A 24,303-nucleotide genomic window follows, 5' to 3' on the forward strand; every position below is an offset into this window, starting at 1 on the left:
TCTCTTCTCAGCATTTACTCCCTAATGGACAACAATTAACACTCAGGACAGATGCATTTTAAATAATCTTACTAAGAAAAAAGGTAATGAATATCAAGCAGCAGAATGAACGCTAAACAGAGAAGGAAAATAAGCCTTTCATATTGGTGCACTGATGACAAAGAGGGATAAGTAATTCAGTCTGAAAAAAAATTACCACTGCTAAGTTTACCATCACCACAACATCTCCACGATCAAAATGCTGTAAAAAAGAAATACCATTTGTTAGGTGGGAACAGTGACGAAACAAGCGTTGTTTAGCAAAAGAGGACAGCATAAGGTATTAATGAAGCCGGGGCAGCTTCAGTTTGGCATACAACAGGATTATGGCCCATTCCTAGCACTATTTTCCTGCCCCATTATTCCATTTCCTTTTTTGGCAGTATATAGGGAGGTAATGCAGCTTTTCATCTCCTGTTTTTAAGTACACTTTCACTCCATGTTTGCTATTTTAAGGATTCAAGGTAACAGACTGACAGGAACTGTGAACTCTATAAATCCAGACAGAAATATGCAATCAGATTCATCAGCAACTACTTCAGAAAAGTTTCAACTATTTGATGAAAGGTACCAAGAATAATATCAGATTTGTGGATATCGAAATATGACACACTACTCCTAAACTTTGGAATCTAGATGGCTTTGGACCTGATATTAGTGCTGCAGATTTCAATTTTGTAAATTAACCTTTCTCTCATTAATAAAAAAAATGTGGTTACATTTGTGATATAATCCTGCAATTATATAAAAAGTGAGAGAAAAAGTGTGCCTGATCAACTACTTACACAATAATCCAACAATAATAGCACCTTTAATGTAGTTAAACATTCCAAGGCACTTTACAGGACCATTATCAAACAAAATCTGACACAGAGGCACTTAAGGAGATAAAGATAATATGACAAGATGACCAAACGTTTGGTCAGAGATACATTTTAAGGAAGCGTCTTAAAGGAGGAAAGGGATTTAGGGAGGGAATTCCAGAGCTTAGGGCCTCAGCAGCTGAAGGCACAGTCACCAATAGTTGAGCAATTAAAATCAGGGATTCACAAGGCCGAAATTGGAGGAGGTTACATAGATAGGGAGGGACGAGGTCATGGGGAGGATTTGAAAACAACGATGAAAATTTTACTATCAAGGCATTGCTCAACCAGAAGCCAATGTAGGTCAGTGAGCACAGGAGTGATGGGTGAATGGGATTTTGTAAGTTAAGATACAGGAAGCAGAGTTTTGGATCAGATTATGTTTATGAGGGGTGGAAGAGGAAAGGCTGGCCAGAACTGCATTGGAAGTCTAGAGGGAATAAAGGTATGGATAAGGGTTTCAGCAGTAGATGAACTGAGGAAAGGGCAGAGTCAGACAATGACAATGTAACTGAGGTAGAAGTAGTCAGTTTTAGTAATGACGCAGATATGTGCTCGGAAGCTCATCGCGGGGTCAAATACGGCACCCTGATTGCAAACAGTCTGGTTCAATAACAAAAGCGGTCAGGAAATCGTCATCAAATTACATCTTGCTTGTGGATCTCGAAGTGCTCATCATTAAGTTAGATGATACACATTTGCACTGAATTTGCTGGGAAAGTAACAGCAAGCTTAATGTACATGCCTTTATTAGTGTGCAAATAACCCAGCAATTTGTGACAAGAGATACCCAGTGATTTACAAGTTGCCACAAGTTACAGTCATAGAGATACAGCACCGAAACAGGCCCTTCGGCCCACTGAGTCTGCACCGACCAACAATCACCCATTTATGCTAATCCTACATTAATTCCATATTCCCTACCACATCCCCATCATTCTCCTAACACCTACCTACACTAAGTTGCTAGATGATTTGTGCTGCTCTGTTAGCCTCGCAGAAATAGGAGCTCATCATCAAACTCCTTGGTGCTTCAAGAAATTGCTGCATTTGTGCTGCTAAAACAAACTAAGTGCACCACAGAAAATTAGGGCTGGAGCTTAACAATGTAAGAGCCCTTTTAATAATGAGATTTATGTTCCTGCAATGCCACTCAATCTCGCTGCTCCAGAAAGGGTGAAACTGTGGTGTTTCATTCCTGCAGGTAGTCAATTGTGCCTCGGTGGTTTGAAAAATTTAATATATGTTTTTTCCTTTCTGTCTCTTTCTCTCTTATTCCAATCTTTCTTTTGCACTTTTTGTTTTTCTTTCTGCACCTAAATTGACACTAATTCACCCCATTTATTTCTCTGTCATTCTGTTTTTTTATGCCTTAAATCACAAAGGAGCTACACTGTTTGTGCCATTGTTCACCAAGGTGTCCTTGGTCTCACACCTCCATCAATTTGCAAAGCAAAGTTTTTTGAAGCTGAAGGGTGAACAAAAAGATCTAAAACAATGCACACTGCGAGATGCCTTGCTGCAGCAAATTCTGTGCCAATACTGATGTTTTGTACAGACAGGATAGATACATTGTGTAACGCAGTGTATTATGCTGTTGCTAAGATGAAACTGCATTCCTTTAATGCACCAGAATCTCACAGTTAAGTAAACAAAGCCTCAGATAATTGCTTGGTGTGGTAAAACTGGAGATGGGAAAATGCTGGTAGATTACAGGCTTCAATTCTGAAGCACCCAGCATTTGTATAATGGTCTTTTTTGAAATGATTGTTTTGTATCTATAAAAGCATGACGTCTAAAATGTTGTAGAAAACAATGCAATAGATACATCCATGTATAAAGTTATATAGATTATATGATACGTAGAGCAAGATGCATCAAGAGCAGACAAGTAGCTATCTCTATCAAATATACAATCAGAAATTAACCAATGCTGCAAACTCTTAATGAGAGTGTGCAAGGGAGCACACACTATCAAGAGGGAGAATGTGAAGAATTATCTAATGCTGCTGCATCCATGAAAACGAAACCATCTGATTGTTTTGACTTTCAGCCATTTTAATATTTTGGTGTTGGGGTGGGGGTAGGAAAAGGTGAATAAAGGAAGATAGTAACAGCTTTTTATTTTATTTGTTCTTTTGCTACTTATCATTACAGTTGCATGAAATAGGGACACAAAAACAAGTGTAAACCTCTGGCAGACTAAACAAAGCAAACAATAGACTTTACATTGAGAAAATTAAGTGAACAATTTTCATTACACCAATTTCACATCAATACCAGGGAGTAAGATTTCAGAGTTCAACGAAAAGTTTTCAAAAAATGTATTAACGGGTTCTCCTTGAGCTCTGGAGCACAACCCATGAAGATACATTTTTTGGGCTTTTTTTAAAATATCAATCAAAATATTATTCACATGTACACTGCCATGTTACTGCGATCAGCAAGTGCAAAAATGTACTTAAAAAAAAATTCCCATGCTCACTCTAGGTACTAAAATGGTTTTGTATAGTCCAAAAAGCTCAGTTTAGATTTTGGCTTCAAAAACAAATAAAGCAAACTTGATAGGTATTCTCCTTTAAAATATTATGCAAAACACCAGTTTTTCAGCAAATTCACCCTAAAATCTCAAGCCCTACTATTAACAGCAATGTTGCATAATTTCTTCCACATGGTGAGAGAACTGAATTTAGGCAAGTTTCACAAATGTCAAGGGATAAGCCACAAACCCTGTAGGAAGAGGCTGTACCACTACAGAGTGGCAGAATTGCTGGTTCCTATGGAAAAACTGACAATCTTCATGGATGGTGGTAGCAAATTCAGACTGGCAATATCCTTGCAGTGACTGTGAGCTTTGATTAACTGTGGCTTTTGACTTCCTTAGTTGGAGTAGCCCCATTAAGATGGTTGGCATGTTGGCATGCATTTGGCAGCATAGGAACATTTATAATTCCTTTTCATTTCAGTCTTACAACATCCACACATTTAAGGATGTAAAACATACAGGTTGTACAATTGCAATCAAAATGTTAGTTTGCTAATATTACAACGCAAAAGAAGATCCAAAAATTCATGAAACAAAACATGAGCAGTTAAAAAGCAAAATTCCACATGAGCATTCTGAATGGTCCAAAACGACTTAATATTTACGCAGCTAGAGATGTAGACGTGGAACACTTCTTTGAAAGGTGGAAAAGGCAGCTTTAGTCTTTTAATATCAAAAAACTTTGATTACATAAAATTAAGTTTTTAGTGTAGAATGTATGGCATAGAAGTCACAACTTTTTTTTGCTGGCACAACATGATATGTAAACCATGTCATTTTCAAAGATAATTATTTTGAAAGAACAGTTAGTCAAATCTTCTGATGGAACCTAGTGCCCAGAAAATTAAAAATTTTGGTGGTCTTATTGATTTCTGAAATATTACCACTTGAGCCACCGAAAAAGAAATCCAAACCCACCCATTTTCACAGTGTTCCTAAATCTGATGAAATGTAGTCCATGTGTGAATTTAAAAATATTGAAATGCATCTCTCATATCAGTCAAGACTTGCACTTGTGATAATTGTTTAAAATTTATAGGCATTGGCCGGGATTTCATGTTGGGCGGATGGGAGCTGGCCACCGACTGAAAAGTCAGTGGCGAACCCGTTGCCGCCTCGCCTGAGGATCTGACCCACATTTTACGGGTCCCCAGGCTTTAACTGTTCCGAGGCGGGACTTCAACCCGCTTGAGGGAGGAAGTCCTGCCTCACTGAGATGCCGGTCAATCAGTGGGCCGGCAGCTCTTAGTCCCAGCAGCACCACTGGGAGCGGTGCTACTACTGGGACTGCAGTCCAGTCAAAGACATGGAGCCAGGAAGACAACTAGGTTTTGGTTGCCTCGCCGGGGATAATTGGTCTGGCCCCAATGAGGCAAGGGTGGTCGGATGGGGGCTGGGGGGGGGGGGGGGGGGAGAAGGGGGTGTGCTGGGTACTGGGGGTGGTTGGGGTTGTGGGGGCAGCCCTCCATTTTACGCCATCCCCTGCCACCATCCAGCTCGTTGGGGTGGCGTAACATTACGGCCAATAAGTTCACTATTTTATTGTACTTCCAGCAGACCTTCTAAATTGTTCACTTTTCCAACCAACATTAATATTTCTTGCTGAAAACAAGATATTTTGTTGAAGCTTTTGATCTTGCACTCATCAGGACAATTCACAATGTAAGGGAAGAAACAAATTTATACTATACAAGAGTGTGCTGATAGGTTGGCAAGTGGACTCTAATTGGTAGAGGCGTTGCCATGGAGAATGCACAAGTTTATGGTGACTGACAGTTAACTGCCAATCTTTGTTTGAAATTTAAACCAAGCAGCTTGACTGATTGGTCAAGGCATTGCTCTGAGGAATGAACCAGCAAATGGCTGTCACTTATTTTGTTTAGCTGAAACAGGTGCAATGTGTGTACATGTTCTTTCTGTCTGCAAAGAACAGGGCCCGTGTATTAACATATGTAGCTTCCAGTATGCGCAAATGCGCCACACTACGAGCCCAACTGACTATCTTAAATTGGTTGTCAGCGTAATTCTTAGCACACTGAGGATTATTTAGCAAATGTTGTCCAATCGCAGAATCACATCTAATGTTGGACACTGTGTTTTGAGTTTTACAAGCATGGGCTGGTTGGGTACGGTCTGTACCTTGCCCGTTGCGAACAGCGGAAGGGACATGTTGAGATGTTCTGCCTATCACACAAATGAGTAATGTGATATATGAATGTCAATGCCAGTGTGATGCTAGGTATACAGGCCTTACGTCCCAAAGACTAGTGGATTGTATCAAACAACATGTCTCTTCCGGTGTTCGCAACGGGCCAAGTACAGACCATAACTAACCAGCCCGTGCAAAACTCAAAACACAGTGTCCAACATTAGATGTGATTCTGCGATTGGACAATATTTGCTAAATAATCCTCAGCATGCCAAGAATTACACTGACAACCAATCTAAGATTGTCAGTAGGGCTCGCAGTATGGCGCATTTGTGCATACTGGAAGCAACATATATTAATACACAGGGCCCTGTTCATTGCAGACAGAAAGAACATGTACACACATTACACCTGTTTCAGCTGAACAAAATAAGCGACAGCTATTTGCTGGTTCATTCCTCAGGGCAATGCCTTGACTAGAGTCAAGCTGCCTGGTTTAAATTTCAAACAAAGCTTGGCAGTTAACTGTCAGTCACCATAAACTGGTGCATTCTCCATGGCAAAGCCTCAACCAGAGTCCACTTGCCAACAAATCAGCACTCTCTTCTCATATAGTATAAATTTGTTGCTTCCATTACATTGGTATTCTTGTGAATTGTTCTGATGAGTGCAAGATGAAAAGCTTCAACAACATGTCTCTGTTTTCAGCAATACTCAAGTTCTGTACTACCAAACGACTATTAACATTTCTTTTAAATGAAGATAATTACTATAGCTCTCGGGAAACAAATAGGAGAAATCTTTCCTCAGTAACTGCATGGCAAAAGATTGGAATGATTCTCCAAACACAAATTACCAAATTTAAACTGTTTGCCTTTTCTATATACAAAACATAAGCATAAATGTTTAATGTGAAAAGCGTAGCAATAAATTATAAAGGAGTCTGAGCATGTGAAGAAATGAACGATGCAACAGTAGCAGTTTTCCATTTGAGATAAATTTCACTTTATTGAAGGTTGCTAAACCCCAAATGGTTACAGTTATTGAAGGGTTACAATACATAAACTCATTTAAACATAGGCCACAATTAAGAGCATTGGTATATTCTGAAGTTGATGTTTAGTATTTACCACTTCTGAACCTTTAGTAATAATACAGGAATAACTTCTGCTTTTGTCCATCAACCCTGCCACATCAATCTTAAATCCTACACCACCAATTGAGTTTTGCATTTTAAATCCAATTATGCATCTAATCACTTGACAGATGACACCCTTTATCACAGACGCACACTGTGCCACTGTAAATAACCTAAGGTTAGCATTCTGATCAAAGACAAAAGAAATGCATAAGTAGTAATGTTTGGTTCTATTACTTTGAATTCCAGCCAACAAGAGTCAAATCAGACAACATGTATGGAAACACACTACAATCTGATTAAACTTTCTGCAATTATCCCCAAAACTATCCAGCTAGACATCGCATTTATGTATTTTAAAAGGGAACCAACTTCCCATTCTCACCCGATTTACATTTTACATTTCAGTTGGAGAGCATCAATAGTGCCTTTAAACTCCATAGACAGTGCCAATGTGACTATTTATCATGCAATACTTGAAGTGATGCAAGACTATAGATTTTCCTCGCCAATGGAAAAATGTTCCATTACCATTATGTCAGTAAGATTCAAATTAAAAGCAGCTATGGGACGGAAACCTATGAGAAGTCTTGTTGAAAATTCAGCACAAGCATCCTTTGATGTTATTCAGCAAAATCTATTTTTAAATAATACATTGGGACAGTAAGTAGTCAACCCACTTTTCAAAGTAAACTTTTGTTTAAAATAACAAATTGAAGCACTTGCAACTGCATTTTGCTGACTATCTTCAAATGTATAACACAACTGGGCATTATTTATTTAGGTAATTTTTTTCAGTGTGTATATGCTTGTTTTCTCTTTAAAAGTGCTAAACTGATGCATGCCAAAATTGTACATACTTATAACAAAAATGACTTATTGAGAGGAAAAGCAGACACTATTCAGTCGTATGTTCTTTTAATGTGTGGCCAATACTTAGAGTGAAAGGGTACTTAGGAGAACTGAAGATGAACAGCATATTTACAGCAGTACTTTACACTACAATCAATTCGGTAAGTTTTCCGACTTATCTGGAGTCATGCTTGAAAGGGGTTATCAGAAATAACTCCAGTATTAAAATTCTTTTGTACAATAAAGAACAATAGATCTTCCATTACATGATGGAATCTTGCCAATTCTCATACCTCCCCTACAAAGACAAAAATTAAAATGGATTGTTTTTGTTTTGGTGAGCAGCACAGACCACGAGAATAAATGCATTTAAAAAGACAAACTGAGGGACACAGCAAAGGCAATGAATGTGTTACGTTTTTATATTACACCACAAAAGCTTTGTGCTCCACCGTATAAGTTAGTTTTGAATAGGGAGTCATTATAATAAAACACTATGCTTCTTGGCTAGTCCTGAGAATGTTCCAGGTGCTTCCTAAACATAGGAATAGAAATATTTAAAATTATAACTGAACATTAATACATAAATATCAGAAGTCCCTTTTTAAAAAAAAACACTAATCCTAGTAGCAGATTTCAATCTAGAATTTTTAAGTGGACAAATAACCCCATTATATGAAACTGTGCCATTTGAGCACAGTCTCACTATAAATAATCAATGATGGAACTATACTAGCATCAAATATTCTTGTCGATGCAAATCTTTTTGCCAGTGATAATCTCACCACAACCCACCAACTGAAATCAGAAAGGGAGTTCAAGTGAAAATTGTCCAGTACCTTGGACTCCAACAACTTAGGGGGCAAATGCATTGTGATTCTGTGCCACTTAACAATGAGGTCCAGCTTTTGTCCTTGTTCTGTGCTAAGTAACGCTGGCCAGAGGAATGGTGAGGATTGTGTCCAGGGCTAGGGAGGAGTTCTAAAAAAATAAATAATATTATCCAGTGACTCCTACTGAAAGTGGTCATGTAACAGGTGTTGAGTGAAGGCAGCACCAGGCTTAGCTATGATGCCCCACCAATAGTTTGCTGATGCGCTCTGTCTAGGTTTTTAAATGAAGAATGCACACTTGTCTGGGGTATCAAAGGCTTTTCTATACCTCAGTATCTCATCCTCTTTAGGAAGGCATCGGGAATGTTTTTAAAGCTGTCTAATACCTACAAAAGCTCAGCATAGGGAAACATAAAATGTGGTGTAAAAGCAGCATGAGCCTTGTAATACTCAAAAAAAAATAATCAAAACTTCTTCTGCATTTATTATCCAAATAAGTAGTGATAACTGAGAAAATGGCACCCTCAATCATAGAATGAATAAATATGCAGTGAAATTGCTGGGCTGTTAACAAACTTAAATCAAAATAGCAAATAGGGGGACTAGAATTTGCCTTAGCGCTCTTGGGCCACAGAAGCAAAGCAGAGGGGGGGAAAAAAACTAGGATTTACAGTCCTGAGTTCTATACTGTGACCCTGCTCAAACAGCTGTCAGCCTCACCATATATGAACAATTTATTAACCTGTCAGCCATGGCTCAGTGGGTGCACCCTTGCCTCTGAAACAGAATATTGCATTCAAGTCCCACTCCAGAGACTTGAGCCATAACCTAGGCTGGCACTGCAGTACTGAAAGATTGTTGCATTGTTGGAGGTTCTGGCTTTCAGATGTCAAGTTAAACCAAGGCCCCGTTTGCCCTCTCAGCAGCACTATTTTGAAGAAGAGCAGGGAAGTTCTTCCCAGTGCCATGGGCCAAAATCTTTAGGAAGGATATTTTGACAATGAAGGGAGTGTTGCTTATATTTACCAAAATTATACCTGGATCTCATGGGTTAAATGAGATTACAAAACTTGGGTTATATTTCCTGGAATCTGGAAGGTTAAGGAGTGAATGGATTGATGTTTTCAAGATATTAAAAGGAACTGATAGGGTCAATAGAGAGAAACTATTTCCGCTGGTTGGGGAATCGAGGACTAGGGGGAATAGTCTAAAAATTAGAGTCAGACCTTTCAGGAGTGAATTAGGAAACACTACTACACACAATGGGTGGTACGTTTGGAACCCTCTTCCACGAACGGCACTTGATAAGAACATAAGAAAAAGGAGCAGGAGCAGACCATATGGCCCTCGAACCTGCTTCATCATTCAATACAATCATGGTTAATCTTCTACCTCAACTCCATTTTCTCACCCACTTCCCAGATCCTTTGATTCCTTGAGAGTGCAAAAATCTATCCATTCCAGCCTTGAAGATATCCAACGATGGAACATTCACAACCCTCTGGTGTAAAGAATTTCAAAGAATCGCAACCCATTGAGTCAAGAAATTTCTCATCACAGTCCGAAATGATCGACCTCTTATTCTGAGGCAATGCCCCCTTGTTCTAGGTTTTCAGGCCAGGGGAAACAAACTCTGGATCTACCCTGCCAAGCCCCTTTAGAATCTTACATGTTTCAATGAGATCACCTCTCATTCTTCTAAACTCTAGACAGTATAGGTCCAATTTACTTAGCCTCTCATCATATGACATTCTAGATCAAGTGTTAGTCTTAAATCTGAGATTGATAGGCTTTTCTGTAATCCAATGGTATTACGGGATATGACGCAAAGGAGGGTATATGGAATTAGTTCGCAGACCAGCCACGATCCCACTGAATGGTGGAACAAGCTCAAGGAGCTAAATGGCCATCTCCAGTTCCTATGTCCTGCCAGCAGCCATGTGTTGCATCCCAACACAAATTAGCATAATTAGGATCACAAAGCAGTAGGACTCAGTATCCTCATGAATGGCGTGGAGGAAAGGGAGGAAGAAAATGATGGTTTTATACACAAATCAGGACTTTACCCATCTTTAACTTGTAACAGAAATATCAATGAAAAATTAGGTTGTTTCTGGACTGTTGCCCAATCTTCAAACACTTGTCCAGTTCCATGCTAAACTTACAGTTAATCAATCTTTAGGATAGTGCCTCAGTACAGTATCTATTATGTTTCAGGTGTACAATTTGTCATCCAGAGAATTTAGTTGAGCAGCAAGATGATGAAAATGTGTCATCCTGCATTCTGCCCCAATTAATGTAAGATGGCAAGTCTGGTAAAAGACAAGGAGAGGAAGAATGAGCTGTATGGTTTTAAAAATGGGCTAAAACCAAAACACACATTAGCTATTTTACTATTTGTTATATTAGTGTGCTTATACAGGAAGGCTTATGCCTTCAAAGAACATGAAACATGAACACAAACATAGTGGGTCAAAATATAATGCCTTTCCACTGGGCACTTTGCACTTAAAAGATGAAATTGTGCTTACAAAATAGCTTTCATAATGAACTACAGCCATCGAGACAGTGAAAATGTGTAATTATCATTAAACTTTATAACAATGTTTACAGTATATTGAAAGCTTCTGGCTTTTCTATTAATTTAACTGAAGTAAACTGCTAGTTCTTTTGATTGGCCGTAAGTCTTCACTATGACCCTCATGGGATAGAACCTGCCCAAATGGTACTGGTGTAAATCAGAGGCACCTCAATGTATTTGTGATGGACGAAACAAGTTATGCTAAGCAGTCCTGGCATAACTGAAGCAATTCCACTAACCTTCTCTTCAGACACCTATATATGATCATATGACCAAATGGACACTTAAATCCTGGAATACGTACAAGTATATCCTTTTCTGACCAAGTCTGGAAATGCTGTCTTTGGAAATTATCTTACCTCTATTTAATTCCATTTGCAACCTGGCTGAAACTGAGAATTCACTGTGAGGAACCATGGACATCAGCGCATAGTGTAACAATTGGAGGTGGAAGTCCACTGGTATGCACAAAAGCTGAGCTACCAGGTCTTGGAGCTGCTTTACAACATCTTTGTTGACTATTAATGCATGACCTTTCCCAATATATGATTTCGTGCACAGAAATGTCCATTTTTATTTATTAAGAATGTGAATAGAGCTGGTCCGGGGGGGCTGGAGAGCGAGTGCGAAAGAGCAAGAGCAAGCAAGCGAGAAAAAGAGCAAAGAGTGAGAAAGAGCGAGTGAAAAAGAGCGAGCAAGCAAAAGAGTGAGGAGCGCGAGCGAGAACGAACAAGCGAGAACGAACGTATGCACCCGGGAGAAGGGGCCCACAGGCAGAGAGAGAGAAGGGAGGGCTGATGTGGGGGTGCAAGAGCGAGGGGTGAGGAGTCAGAGAGGAGAGAAATGTCATGTGCTGCATATAGGTCTTTTCAAAGCTCAGACTTGTCCAGTCCAAATTATTCATTACTCACTTCTTCTGGCTGCAAGGTCCTACATGGAATGAATTTGTGCTGTTTCATTCAATTCCCTGTGGCATGAACTTGTGTAAAATGTAGCATTGCATTGTGAAGCACACTCAGATGGTAGTTGAATTTTGGGTACAAAAGCTCATTGCTGGGGAGGAGTAAAAGGAGCTTGGCACCTTACCATATTCTTTTCTGGCATGGGTTTAATTTTGCAAAAATAACCTTAGATTTGCCAGAAATTATTTTTGGCAATAATCATGGGTAAACTTCATTTCATCCTGCTGATGCTGCATTTCAACAGACTGAACAGTGAAACAACCAAAATTCAAACTCTGCTTCACTCAAAGTAAATTTGTGTCATTTTATGTGGAAAAACAAAGCCTGTCCAAGCACATGTTACAGGTGAAGACTAATTCAAGTACATTTTTACACATTGGCCCCGCAAAGGAAATCAACGTTAATTAGCCAAAAAATAATCGGAGTGAATCAAGTGGGAGAGCAAACACCACAAGCAACAACTGGAAAGGAATCTAAACAATTTATATAGAGGTGTTTTAATCAAATCAGCAGGAGCGTAACAGCATGCAATTTAGGAGGGTTATTCATGGGATGCAATACGAAAGAGTAATAAAAAATACCTTCATATCTTACCTGAATATTTTTGCTAATATACAACAGAACTTAGGTTCTGTTCAATCAACAAATAAAATGTGCCCTGAAGTAGAAGTCATTGCGAAATTCTTAAGTACTACTGAAATGTTAATCATGATTGTTTTTCTTAAAACTACAGTGCACCCACAGCTACATGCACACAAGCCAATGTTAAAGTGTAGGGTCTCATTGCTTAAGCAGTTTTTGGATGTCCTGGTTACAAACAAAAACTGATTAAATTTAAAAGTTGACACTTACCTGATTCTTACCAATAAACTATACAACAAAACTACATTTTAGTCACCTCAAAGCACTTACCAGTACAGGTACATTTGTTGCAATTTTCTTTCACGATTACAAAAGATAAAAAAAAGAAGCAAAATCATTAATCTCTGGGTCTGTGGCTGTGACTCTTTCCCATTTGCATGAAATAAGACGGGATAAGAGTATTGATATTATTTATGTTCAAAATCTTTTTTTTTAAAAAAGGGGTTGCTAAAGAGAGACCATTTTCCATAACAAGTATGGTTGGGTCATTCTCTACAGCAAAAACACCGTTTCAGTACAAATCTTAAGGGAATATTTATGCTGAGGGAAAAGAAAAATTATTATAGTTGTATTTAGGTGACACAAAATTAAATCTTCACTTTTTTTTTTAAAACAGAAAGATTTTGCACTTAAAACATTTAATCTCATACACATGGGCAGTAAAATTTGTGGCCTCAGAGAATGACACAGCTATACTGAAAATTTCTGAAATCACTATATAAAGGCAGGTATAGGAAAACAAAGATATCACACTGATACAACAGCAAAAAAAAAAGGTGGTTCTCATTCTCACACTGTGGGACATGCCAAAGGCCCCCCAAACTCCCCAATCCATTACTGCCTTTTACCCAACTCCATCTCCTAGTCGCCCCATGCAGCAGTATCAACATGCTGCTGAAATGAGAGAAGCATAAAAGATTCAGAAAGAGGAACAAAGGGAAAATACTGAGAGAAACCAGAGGGAGGCACAAGAGAGAAAGTAAACACAAATGATGACAATGTTTGTAGACTATTTTGGCAGATTCATTAGTTTTGGGGTCCACAACCCAAGTTTGAGTTGGTGGGGCTATGCCTAATAAAGTCTGAGAACCATTGAGTATGGCCTCGTGAGGCTGGGATTCATGTTTGTCAGAGGAAATACACCTGAAGTTCTAATTACCAATAGTCCATGTGCAGAGTCAGTGAAGGTGGGATGTGGAGGAATACACCAGTAATTCAAGATATAGTACTTCCAATTTTTTGGACATTCTCCTCCACACGCTCTAGATCATGCAACATCATTACCATTCATTAAAAGCACCTGAGAGAAATGCCAGGTCATTTCATTTTCCCTCTTTTTGCACTTCAATTAATGCCAATATGCTCTCTCTCTCTTTACACCTACTTTCTTCTGGTTATAATCAACTTTGATTTCAGCTGTGTGGAAAGTAAATGACGGCAATTCTACTTCTGGAGGCATAGAGATTAACCCAAAGAGGTGGGTTTTGCAGCCATTGATAGGTGTAGTATAAATGCTACCACTAATGGCAAACTAAGCAAACGTTTAGTCATCAAGTTTGCTGAGCAGCTCATGCCAGCAATGCAATTTTGAAAATCACTGCAATTATAGGTATCAAATCATTGATCTCAGCCAAGACAGCGAAAGAAAAAGTCAGCCTGAAATCCCAATCCTCACCTCTACCCAATGACTACTGCTAGAAAATGCATGCAGACACTGGATGAGGTCAATAGTCAAGGCCTTCTGTGATGAAATCCTCCACAGAATAAGCTGGTCAACACTCTCCATTAAAAAATGAATGTCTTTAGGTAAGCAGAAAAGCAGCAAGATAATTAGGCTCTACATTAATATAGTTCCATCCAAGATATGCAAAGCAAAAAAGCTCATGGGATAAATGATCTCTTGAATTAAATGGAATCTGAAGAAACCAAGGCAGGAAATTTAGGAGATGCTCAAGAATGTTCTCTCAAATAAAATCAGCTTCCAATGCTTGAAGCAATCTGTCTTAATGAAGATAAAAACAGCTAAAAATAATTTTTCAGGCTCCAAATGTCACAAGGGAAAGCTGTGCAACTCCAACAACTTGCATTTATATAGCAGCTTTAACATAGAAAAACCTTCAAATATTTCTTTTAAATTACATTTAACGTATTTGCTCCCAAGACCATACCAACACTACTCTGAAACTGGCTGTGTTCGAGAGCAGCTTTGCTAATACTTCCTCCGTCTCTGCATTGGAAAAGACCTGGTCTTCAGTGAACACTTGTCACACCACCAGTTAAGATTCAGAATTCAGCATGTGGCTGAAGGTGCAAGTATGAAACTGCATTGCTGAAAGATACCCCTCAACCCGAGAGTACAGCCTTACAAAATAGATCTATCTTCCAAGCCCTTTTCATATACCAGACCAACCCTAGTATCAAAGATTGAAAGCAGCAGGTGCTACACAGCACCTTTTCCTGTTACGCTCTGAAAGTTATGCTTAAACATTAGTGTTAAATAGATCTAGCACATAGAATGATCCTCTTTTGAGACTTGGCACAAGAAAATCCCTTTTATTTCCTGTTTCATAATGTTTCCTCTATGCCAGAATATACATGTCACCTCCCAAAAGGCTCTAATGAGGAGTGCTTAACCTTCCTCATTTAACAAGCAAATTATTAGTTAGATGGACAAGACTAGACACCAAAATGTCAACTGCCCATTACAGAATTTTTTGAACCTTGCTTAAGCTGACCAGATGCATACACCAGTTTAAATAAAAACCAAGAGTGAAACTCAACTGAGAACTCACAGCTCAAGCTGCTTGAATGCAAGCAGTTCCCATTTATTATCAAACAAGTGGCCAACATAGGAGTAAAATAGGGGAAAAATTGCAATGATGCTTACTTATAGGGATTCCAGTATTTTGCAGGATAATGCCAGATTTTGATTCAATGAGGAAAATGGCAAAAGCACCAGAGATTTTGGCTTCCTTTGATACCTACCACAATACTGGCCAATATTTCTGGATTCTAAAATAGCACTAAGAATGGCATATGCTGTACATGCAAAAAATACAGTGTAGATTTATTCAAAGGCAAAATATCGCAGATGCTGGAAATCAAATAAAAACAGGGTTAATGTTTCAGGTTGATGACCTTTCACAGTGATTTGCTTATACTTTTCAATGCAGTACACTGTATTTACTGCTCACGAAGCAGCTTCCTATACTTAGGGGAGACCAAATGCAGACTGGGTGACTGCTTTGCTGAATACCTCCTTTGGTCTGCAAACGTAATCCTGAGCTTCCAATCACTTGCCATTTTAATTCTCTATCCCACACCAACCTTGCTGTCCTCTGTCACCCACATTGTTCCAATGAATCTTGAAGAACAACACTTCATCTTTCAATTAGGTAATTTACAATCTTCAACACTAAGTTCACCAAATTCAGGTCATAGCCACTGCCCCCATTTTTCCCAAACAGCAGGTGCTGGTAATGTGAAATAAAAACAGAAAATGCTGGTAATACTCAGCAGGTTAGGCAGTATCTATTCAAGGTCTTCGACCTGTTTCTCTCTCCACAGATGCTGCCAGGCCTCCCAAGTATTTCCAGCATTTTCGGTTTCTTTTATTTCAAATTTCCAGCATCTACAGTATTTTGCTTTTGTAAGGTGCTGGTAATAGTTCTGCTGTTGCTGATTACATCTTCTCTGGACCCATCTTCTGTTTCATAACTTGACCCATTACCATCCACTCCTGCTTTGCACCATCATCCCTATGTCATTTAATCCAGTGGTTCGCAAACTCTTTGTTGCAGGACCCTTTTCAAATGGATTAGTATTCACAGACACTAAATCACACTATATAATAATCATAATATGAAAATGCTACAAGGAAAGAATGCTTTAAGAAAACAGATACTTACTAACAGATATCAGTGAGATGGGGTGCCAGATTCTCATTGCAGAGTCTGTCTATCCTTGGCAGGAGCATGGAGACAGAAGGAGCCCAGGGAGAACAGAACAAGTAGAAAGGACTAGTGGAGTCCTGTGGAGAGTAGGAGCCCAGAGAGAGAGGACTAGAGGAGCAGGGGGAATAACAGGAGCATAAGGAGTGCACATCACATCTCCACCTGCTGCTCACTCGCTTTCTTTTGACCCTGGCGCCCTTGGTTGTTGCCTACCCACGGGCCAACCCTGCGTCGTGTATCCCTAGAACGTCTCTGCAGACCCCAGTTTGAGAATCACTGATTTAAATCACCCCTCCCTGCTACCCTATCAAAAACCTTCCCTTTTTTTCTTTCCTCCCACCCCTCCTCTATTCCCCCCCACCCCCCGGCTCTGTACTTGCTGTTAAATCTGGAACAACTTCTAGTTTCAATAAAACATCAACCTGAAGTGTTAACTGTTTCTCTCAATACAGATACTGCCTGAGCTGTTGAGTATATCCACCAATTCTGTTTTTATGTGTATTTGTTTTGACCTTGCTATTTTGGAGCATTTTAAATCAATTTATTTAGATAATACTGAAGCACAAAGCATTGATATAAAAGTCTAATACAGGAATAGAAATCAATTTACGCATGTCAACAGGTTTAAAACTATCAGTACACTAGGAAACAGGATCCTCATGCGAGTCAGCAGGAACTGGTAATTTAGTGTTAATGCTCCACAATTTCCTAAAGGCAATACCCTAAAGCAAATTCAATTTCCCATATTTAGTGAATATTCAATTCCAAAATTCATCAATCTGGTCCCACAGATCAGAACATATAGATCAAATTAAAACTAAAGAAAAGGATCAAAATTCATTAAAAATAATCTGAATTATCAGTGACATTTCATAGGTCACAGAACAAAAGCCAAACTAAAAGATCTCCCACAATCCCAAATGATGGCTAAAGCAGTAGATAATCAGAGTTAAGCATGAAGTACAGCATTCCAAAGATGAATAATAAATTTGAAGGATTTCTCTTCCACAAGATGACAACACATTCATATTTGTCTATTTTCTTTTCACAATGTTTATATCGCAGCAAATACTGAAGGCAACTCTATTCAGCAAGGCAGTCTTTGAAGATGCTGATCTCCAGCATGAAGTACAGAAGAAAAAAATAAAAATGGTCATACCATAATCCAAATGAATCTCCAAACAGAGGACGTAAGATACATATTGAATGAGTCCATGATAAATGACCAATACTGTCAGACATAACGGGCCGAATTTTTAAATGACCACAGTGGTGGGACCAGAAGCGGATTAGCCCGCAATTTCCCACCACCTGCTGAGTCTCCTGCCATGGTCCCACCTCCAGGTTATTTTTCATTCCAGAAGGATCACTGTTTCCATTAAGGGCATATGAAAGCCACTCTATAAACACTGACGCCACCCCACCTCCCCCCCATCCCCACTATCACCACCAAAGCCAAAAGGCGGCCAAGGGTTAGAGGTAGCAGACCGGGGGCAGGGAGCCAGTACTTCATCCACCTAGGCAACTCACCACACCACCCCACAACCCCAGAACAAAATTCAGCCCAGTATGTCTGAACTATTTGGAGAAGGTCTCCATCTGTTCCATATTCCTCACCCTTCAGGATTAATGTACAATATTCTACTCTGAAGGTTAGGCTGGATCTTTTTTATTTGTTCATGGGATGTGGGCGTCGCTGGCTAGGACAGCATTTATTGCCCATCACTAATTGCCCTCGAGAAGGTGCTGGTGAGCCTGCTTCTTGAACTGCAGCAGTCCGTGGGGGGTAGGTACACCCAGTGCTGTTGGGAAGGGAGTTCCAGGATTTTGACCCAGTGACGGCGAAGGAACGGCAATATATTTCCAAGTCAGGATGGTGTGTGGCTTGGAGGGAAACATGCAGGTGGTGGTGTTCCCATGCATCTGCTACCCTTGTCCTTCAAGGTGGTACAGGTCACGGGTTTGGAAGGTGCTGTCTAAGGAGCCTTGGTGAGTTGTTGCAGTGCATCTTGTGGCAGGACACACTGCTGCCACTGTGTATCGGTGGTGGAGGGACTGAATGTTGAAGGTGGTGGATGTGGTGACAAACAAACGGGCTGCTTTGTCCTGGATGGCATCGAGCTTCTTGAGTGTTGTTGGAGCTGCACCAATCCAGGCAAGTGGATAGTATTCCATCACACTCCTGACTTGTGCCTTGTAGATGGTGGACAGGCTTTGGGGAGTCAGGTGGTGAGTTACTCGCCACAGGATTCCTAGCCTCTGACCTGCTCTTGCAGCCACGGTATTTATATGGCTACACCAGTTCAGTCTCTGGTCAATGGTAACCCCCAGGATGTTGATAGTGGGGGATTCAGCGATCGTAATGCCATTGAATGTCATGGGAAGAGAGTTAGATTCTCTCTTGTTGGAGATGGTCATTGCCTGGCACTTGTGTGGCATGAATGTTACTTGCCACTTATCAGCCCAAGAATGGATATTGTCCAGGTCTTGCTGCATTGTTACATGGACTGCTTCAGTATCTGAGGAGTTGCGAATGGTGAACATTGTGAGGAACTCCTGCAGTGATGTCCTGGAGCTCAGTTGATTGACCTCCAACAACCACAACCATCTTCATTTGCGCTAGCTATGACTTCAACCAGTGGAGGGATTTCCCCCTGATTCCCACTGACTCCAGTTTTGCTAGGGCTCCTTGATGCCATACTCAGTCAAATGCTGCCTTGATGTCAAGTGCAGTCACTTTCACCTCACCTTTGGAGTTCAGCTCTTTTATCCATGTTTGAACCAAGGCTGTAATGAGCTCAGGAGCTGAGTGGCCCTAGCTGAGCATCACTGAGCAGGTTATTGCTAAGCAAGTACCGCTTAATAGCATTGTCAAAAACACCTTCCACCACCTTACTGATGATCGAGAGTAGACTGATAAGACGGTAATTAACCAGGTTGGATTTGTCCTGCTTTTAGTGTTCAGGGCATACTTGGGCAATTTTCCACATTGCCGGGTAGATGCCAGTGTTGCAGCTGTACTGGAACAGCTTGGCTAGGGGCGCAGCAATTTCTGGAGCACAGGTCTTCAGTACTATTGCCAGAATGTTGTCAGGGCCCATAGCCTTTGCAGTATCCAGTGCCTTCAATCGTTTCTTGATATCACATGCAGTGAACAGAATTGGCTGAAGACTGGCATCTGTGATGCTGGGGATTTCAGGAGGAGGCCAAGATGGATCACCCACTTGGCATTTCTGGTTGGAGATTATTACAAATGCTTCAGCCTTATGTTTTGCACTGATGTGCTGGGCTCCCCCATTATTGAGGATGGAATTATCTGTGGAGGCATCTCCTCCAGTTAGTTGTTTAATTGTGCACCACCACACATGACTGGATGTGGCAGGACTGCAAGGTTTAGATCTAATCCATTGGTTTCAGGATCGCTTAACTCTGTATACTGCTTATGCTGTTTGGCAAGCAAGTAGTCCTGGGTTGTGGCTTCACCAGGTTGACACCTCATTTTGAGGTATGCCTGGTGCTGCTCCTGGCATGCCCTCCTGCACTCTTCACTGAACCAGGGTTCATCCCCCGGCTTGATGGCAATGGTCGAATGGGGGATATGCCGGGCCATGAGGTTACAGATTGTCGTTGAATACAATTCTGCTGCTGCTGACGGTCCACTGCGCCTCATGGATGCCCAGTTTTGTGTTGCTAGATCTGTTCAAAATTTATCCCATTTTGCATGATTGTGCCACACAACACGATGGCGGGTATCCTCAATGTGAAGACGGGACTTCATCTCCACAAGGACTGTGCGGTGACCAATACTGTCATGGACAGATGCATCTGCGACATGTAGATTGGTGAGGACAAGGTGAAGTCGGTTTTTCCCTCTTGTTGGTTCCCTCACCATCTGCCTCAGACCCAGTCTCGCAGCGATGTCCTTTAGGACTTGGCCAGCTCGGTCAGTAGTGGTGCTACCAAGCCACTCTTGGTGATGGACAATGAAGTCCCCCACCCAGAGTACATTCTGTGCCCTTGCTACCCTCAGTGCTTCCTCCAAGTAGTGTTCAACATGGAGTGCTGATTCATCAGCTGAGGGAGGGCGGTAGGTGGTAATCAGCAGCAGGTTTCCTTGCCCATGTTTGACCTGATGCCATGAGACTTCATAGGGTCTGGAGCCAATGTTGAGGACTCCCAGGGAAACTCCCTCCCGACTGTATGACACTGTGTCACCACCTCTGCTAGGTGGGACAGGATGGTGATGGTGTCTGGGACATTGTAAGGTATGATTCCGTGTGTATGACTATGTCAGGCTATTGTTTTGCTAGTCTGTGGGACAGCTCTCCCAACTTTGGCACAAGCCCCCAGATGTTAGTAAGGAGGACTTTGCAGGGCTGGGTTTGCCGTTGTCATTTCCAGTGCCTTGGTCGATGCCGGGTGACTTTGTAGCTGTTTGAATCAACTGACTGACTTGCTAGGCCATTTTAGAGGGCAGTTATGAGTCAACCACATTGCTGTGGGTCTGCAGTCACATGTAGGACAGACGAGGTAACTTCCCTCAAGAACATTAGCTTTTAATTCCAGATTTATTAATTGAATTCAAATTCTACCTTCTGCTGTAGTGGGATTTGAACCTACGTCCCCAGAGCAATACCCTAGGTCTCTCGGTTACTAGTCTGGTGAAAATACCACTACGCCACCGCCTCCCCATTCTGTATGCTCTACATTTCAACAGTGACTGCACTTCAAAAATACTTAATTGGCTGCAAAACATTTTCGAACTTTCCGACGTCAGGAAAGACACTATATAAATGCAAGTTTTTTTTTTCTTAAACTGGTCTTTCCTAACCCTACTGCTGGTCATCAAGTAATAGCTAATCCAAAGTGTGGTTCTCCAAGCTCTTTAATGGATTTGGAATTCACCAGATTTATTTAATAAAAAGTGGACTGAAAGAGGGAGACTAATTTCTCAACAGATGGAGAAGAAACAAAGTCTTCTAATACCAGCAGGGGAAATGCAACCTGTACTATTGTAGTGTTTTGAAGAAAAGGACACTCAGAGTCAACAAGAACTTTCATTTTTAAGACTGTGTGTACTTTTCAAACCATTGAAGGATATGGCAGACAGAACTTTTAAAATAGCTCAGTGAGTAACGGTCTCAGTTTTGACCACCAGTCTTTAGTAAGTAAGTTAAATCATTTGAGCCAAGGCAGCAATTGGCACTGCAATTGGCCTCACTGTGCCCAGTCTGCCAGAGTTCACAGACCACAACCCTAAGGAGTAACCCCTAGAAGGAAATTAAATGTATATGGACATCAGGAATGAATTAGGCTCAGATTTGATGTCCTGTGCAATCAATCAGCTAGTAGTCAGACTCCGGGCTTGCACAAGAAGCAAGGCTATTTGAACAAATTCTCCAAAGGCTGCTAGAACCAACAAAACTATAACTAAGCATGATTCACTGCTGTCTGCAGAAAACAAAGTAGTAGAGTATTCATCCATAACCTGGTACAAATGCATCAATCTCGTTTCACCAACTCCAAAAGTCCTAGCTTTGAATTGAGTGGAGAAGGGAGATTCCATTCTAAAGAAAACAAGGCCAAGTTGGATGACAGGCCAGCGTAACTGTTCAAGGCAACAGGTATTTCTCCCTGCATTAAATTTATAATGCATGCAGGAAAATGAAGAAAAACATACATGAACGTGAAAGACAAAAGTCACAGTATCTAGGAAAGGACTGAATGTGATCTGGGAGCGCAGATTCGCATCTGACAGATACAAATTCAGATTTGAGAAAAATATAGGAAGAATACTGGAAACCTTTAGAATGTTCAGAAAGTGAAGGTAATCTACAAGGGTAGACAGAATGCTATAGAAAATTGTACAATCTCAGAAAAGCACAGTAAACTGTGTACATGTTTCCATTTCCCACTTCAACGATTATGGTGGGCAAGACACTGCCAATGTAACACCAATTAGTGATGGATTGTGCATTTCAGGACTGCTCTCAAAAAAGGAACGAGCATGAGCATCCAACCATTCCAAACACAATCCTCAAAACGAGCAGGAAATGGAGACTTTCACCATTCTATATGGTCTAAATTCAAACCCAGAGCTGAAGTGTTAGTGTGCTCACTGCATCACCCAGACCCCTACAATTTTTATTTTAAAAATATTTCCTATTAGACAACTACTATCAAGGCTGGGAACTGAATGTCCAAGGGTATTTGACATTTACAAGGGATAGGCGGAAAGGAAAAGGTGGTGAGATAGCGTTGTTGATAAAGAATGAGATCAGTACATTAGTGAGAGAGGATCTTCGATCGAAAGATCAAGATGTAGAATCAATTTGGGTACATCTAAGAAACAGCAAGTGGCAACAAATATTGGTACGAGTTTATAGGCCACCAAACAGTAGTGGTAATCTTGGGCATGGTATAAATCAGGAAACCAGAGGATCATGTAACATGGGTAATACATTAATCACGGGGGTCTTCAATCTACATATAGACTGGGTAAACCTAATTAGCACTAATGCTGTGGAGGACGAATTCCTGGAATGGATACAATATGGTTTTCTAGAACAGTGTGTTCAGGAACCAACTAGTGAAAAGGCTATTTTAGATCTGGTATTGTGTGTAAAGGAGCCTTTAGGGAAGAGTGACCATAATATGATAGACTTTTACTTTACGTTTGAAAGTGATGCAGTTCAATCCTAAACTAGAGTCTTAAATCTAAACAAAGGAAACTATGAGGGGCAGATAGCTGTGATAGATTGGGAAACTACATAAAAAGGCATGACGGTAGAAAGGCAATGGCTGGCATTTAAAGAATTAATACCTGGTTTACAACAAATTTACATCCCTTTGAGGCACAAAAACCCAGCAGGAAAACTGATCCAACCATGGCGAATAAGAGAAGTTAAAGATTGTATTAGATAAAAGGAAGGGGCTTATAAAGTTGCCAAAAAAAAGTAGCAAGCCTGAGGATTGGGAGCATTTTAGAATCCAGCAAAAGATGACCAAGAAAATTATAAAGAAAGAAAACAGAATATGAAAGTAAACTAACAAGAAACATAAAAAGACTGTAAAAGCTTTTATAGGTATGAAATAAGGAAAAAATTAGCAAAGACAAATGTGGGCCTATTACAGGCAGAGACAGGGAATTTATCATGGGGAATAAGGAAATGGCAGAGAAATTACATAAATACTTTGTGTCTGTCTTCACGGAGGAACAAACAAAAAACCTCCTAGAAATACTAAAGAACCAAGGGACTAGCGAGAATGAGGAATTGAAAGAAATTAGTATTAGTAAAAAAGTAGTACTGGAGAAATTAATGGGACTGAAAGTTGATAAATCCCCTGGACCTGATGATCTACATCCCAGAGTATTGAAAGAGGTAGCTGTAGATAATGGATGCGTTGGTGATTATCTTCCAAAATTCTCTAGATTCTGGAGTGGTTCCTGAGGACTGAAGGTAGCAAATGTAACCCTATGAGTTAAGAGGGAGAGAGAAAACAGGGAACTACAGACCTCTTAGCCTGACATCAGTAGTAATGAAAATGCTAGAATCTATTCTAAAGGATGTAATAACTAGACACTTGGAAAATAATGGCAGGATTGGGCAGAGTCAACATGGATTTATGAAAGGGAAATGATGTTTGACAAACTGGCTAGAGTTTTTTTGAGTATGTAACTAGTAGAATAGATAAGGGGGAGCCAGTGAATGTGGTGTATTTGGATTTTCAGAAGGCTTTTGATAA

The 24,303-nt window shown here is 40.3% G+C and overlaps 1 protein-coding gene across 10 annotated transcripts in view; it reads right to left on the minus strand.

The window, feature by feature from the left end:
• The window catches only part of gpatch8 (G patch domain containing 8), a 196,962-nt gene that overhangs the window by 108,102 nt on the left and 64,557 nt on the right, over positions 1–24,303 (minus strand). Inside the window, exons 1-4 of one of the 10 annotated variants that reach the window (XM_068013241.1) lie at positions 12,875–13,105; positions 10,585–10,731; positions 8,426–8,567; positions 197–241 (exon numbers count right to left, since the gene is read on the minus strand). The exons of 6 other annotated variants lie outside the window; for them this stretch is intronic. The gene's annotated coding sequence lies outside the window, so the exon portion shown is untranslated. Of the gene's footprint in view, positions 1–196; positions 242–8,425; positions 8,568–10,584; positions 10,732–12,874; positions 13,106–24,303 lie in introns of those variants that run through there. 3 more of the 10 variants (XM_068013238.1, XM_068013240.1, XM_068013239.1) reach the window with 3 other exon arrangements.

Source organism: Heterodontus francisci, chromosome 33 (genome assembly GCF_036365525.1).
Source record: "Heterodontus francisci isolate sHetFra1 chromosome 33, sHetFra1.hap1, whole genome shotgun sequence".
NCBI lineage: Eukaryota > Metazoa > Chordata > Chondrichthyes > Heterodontiformes > Heterodontidae > Heterodontus > Heterodontus francisci.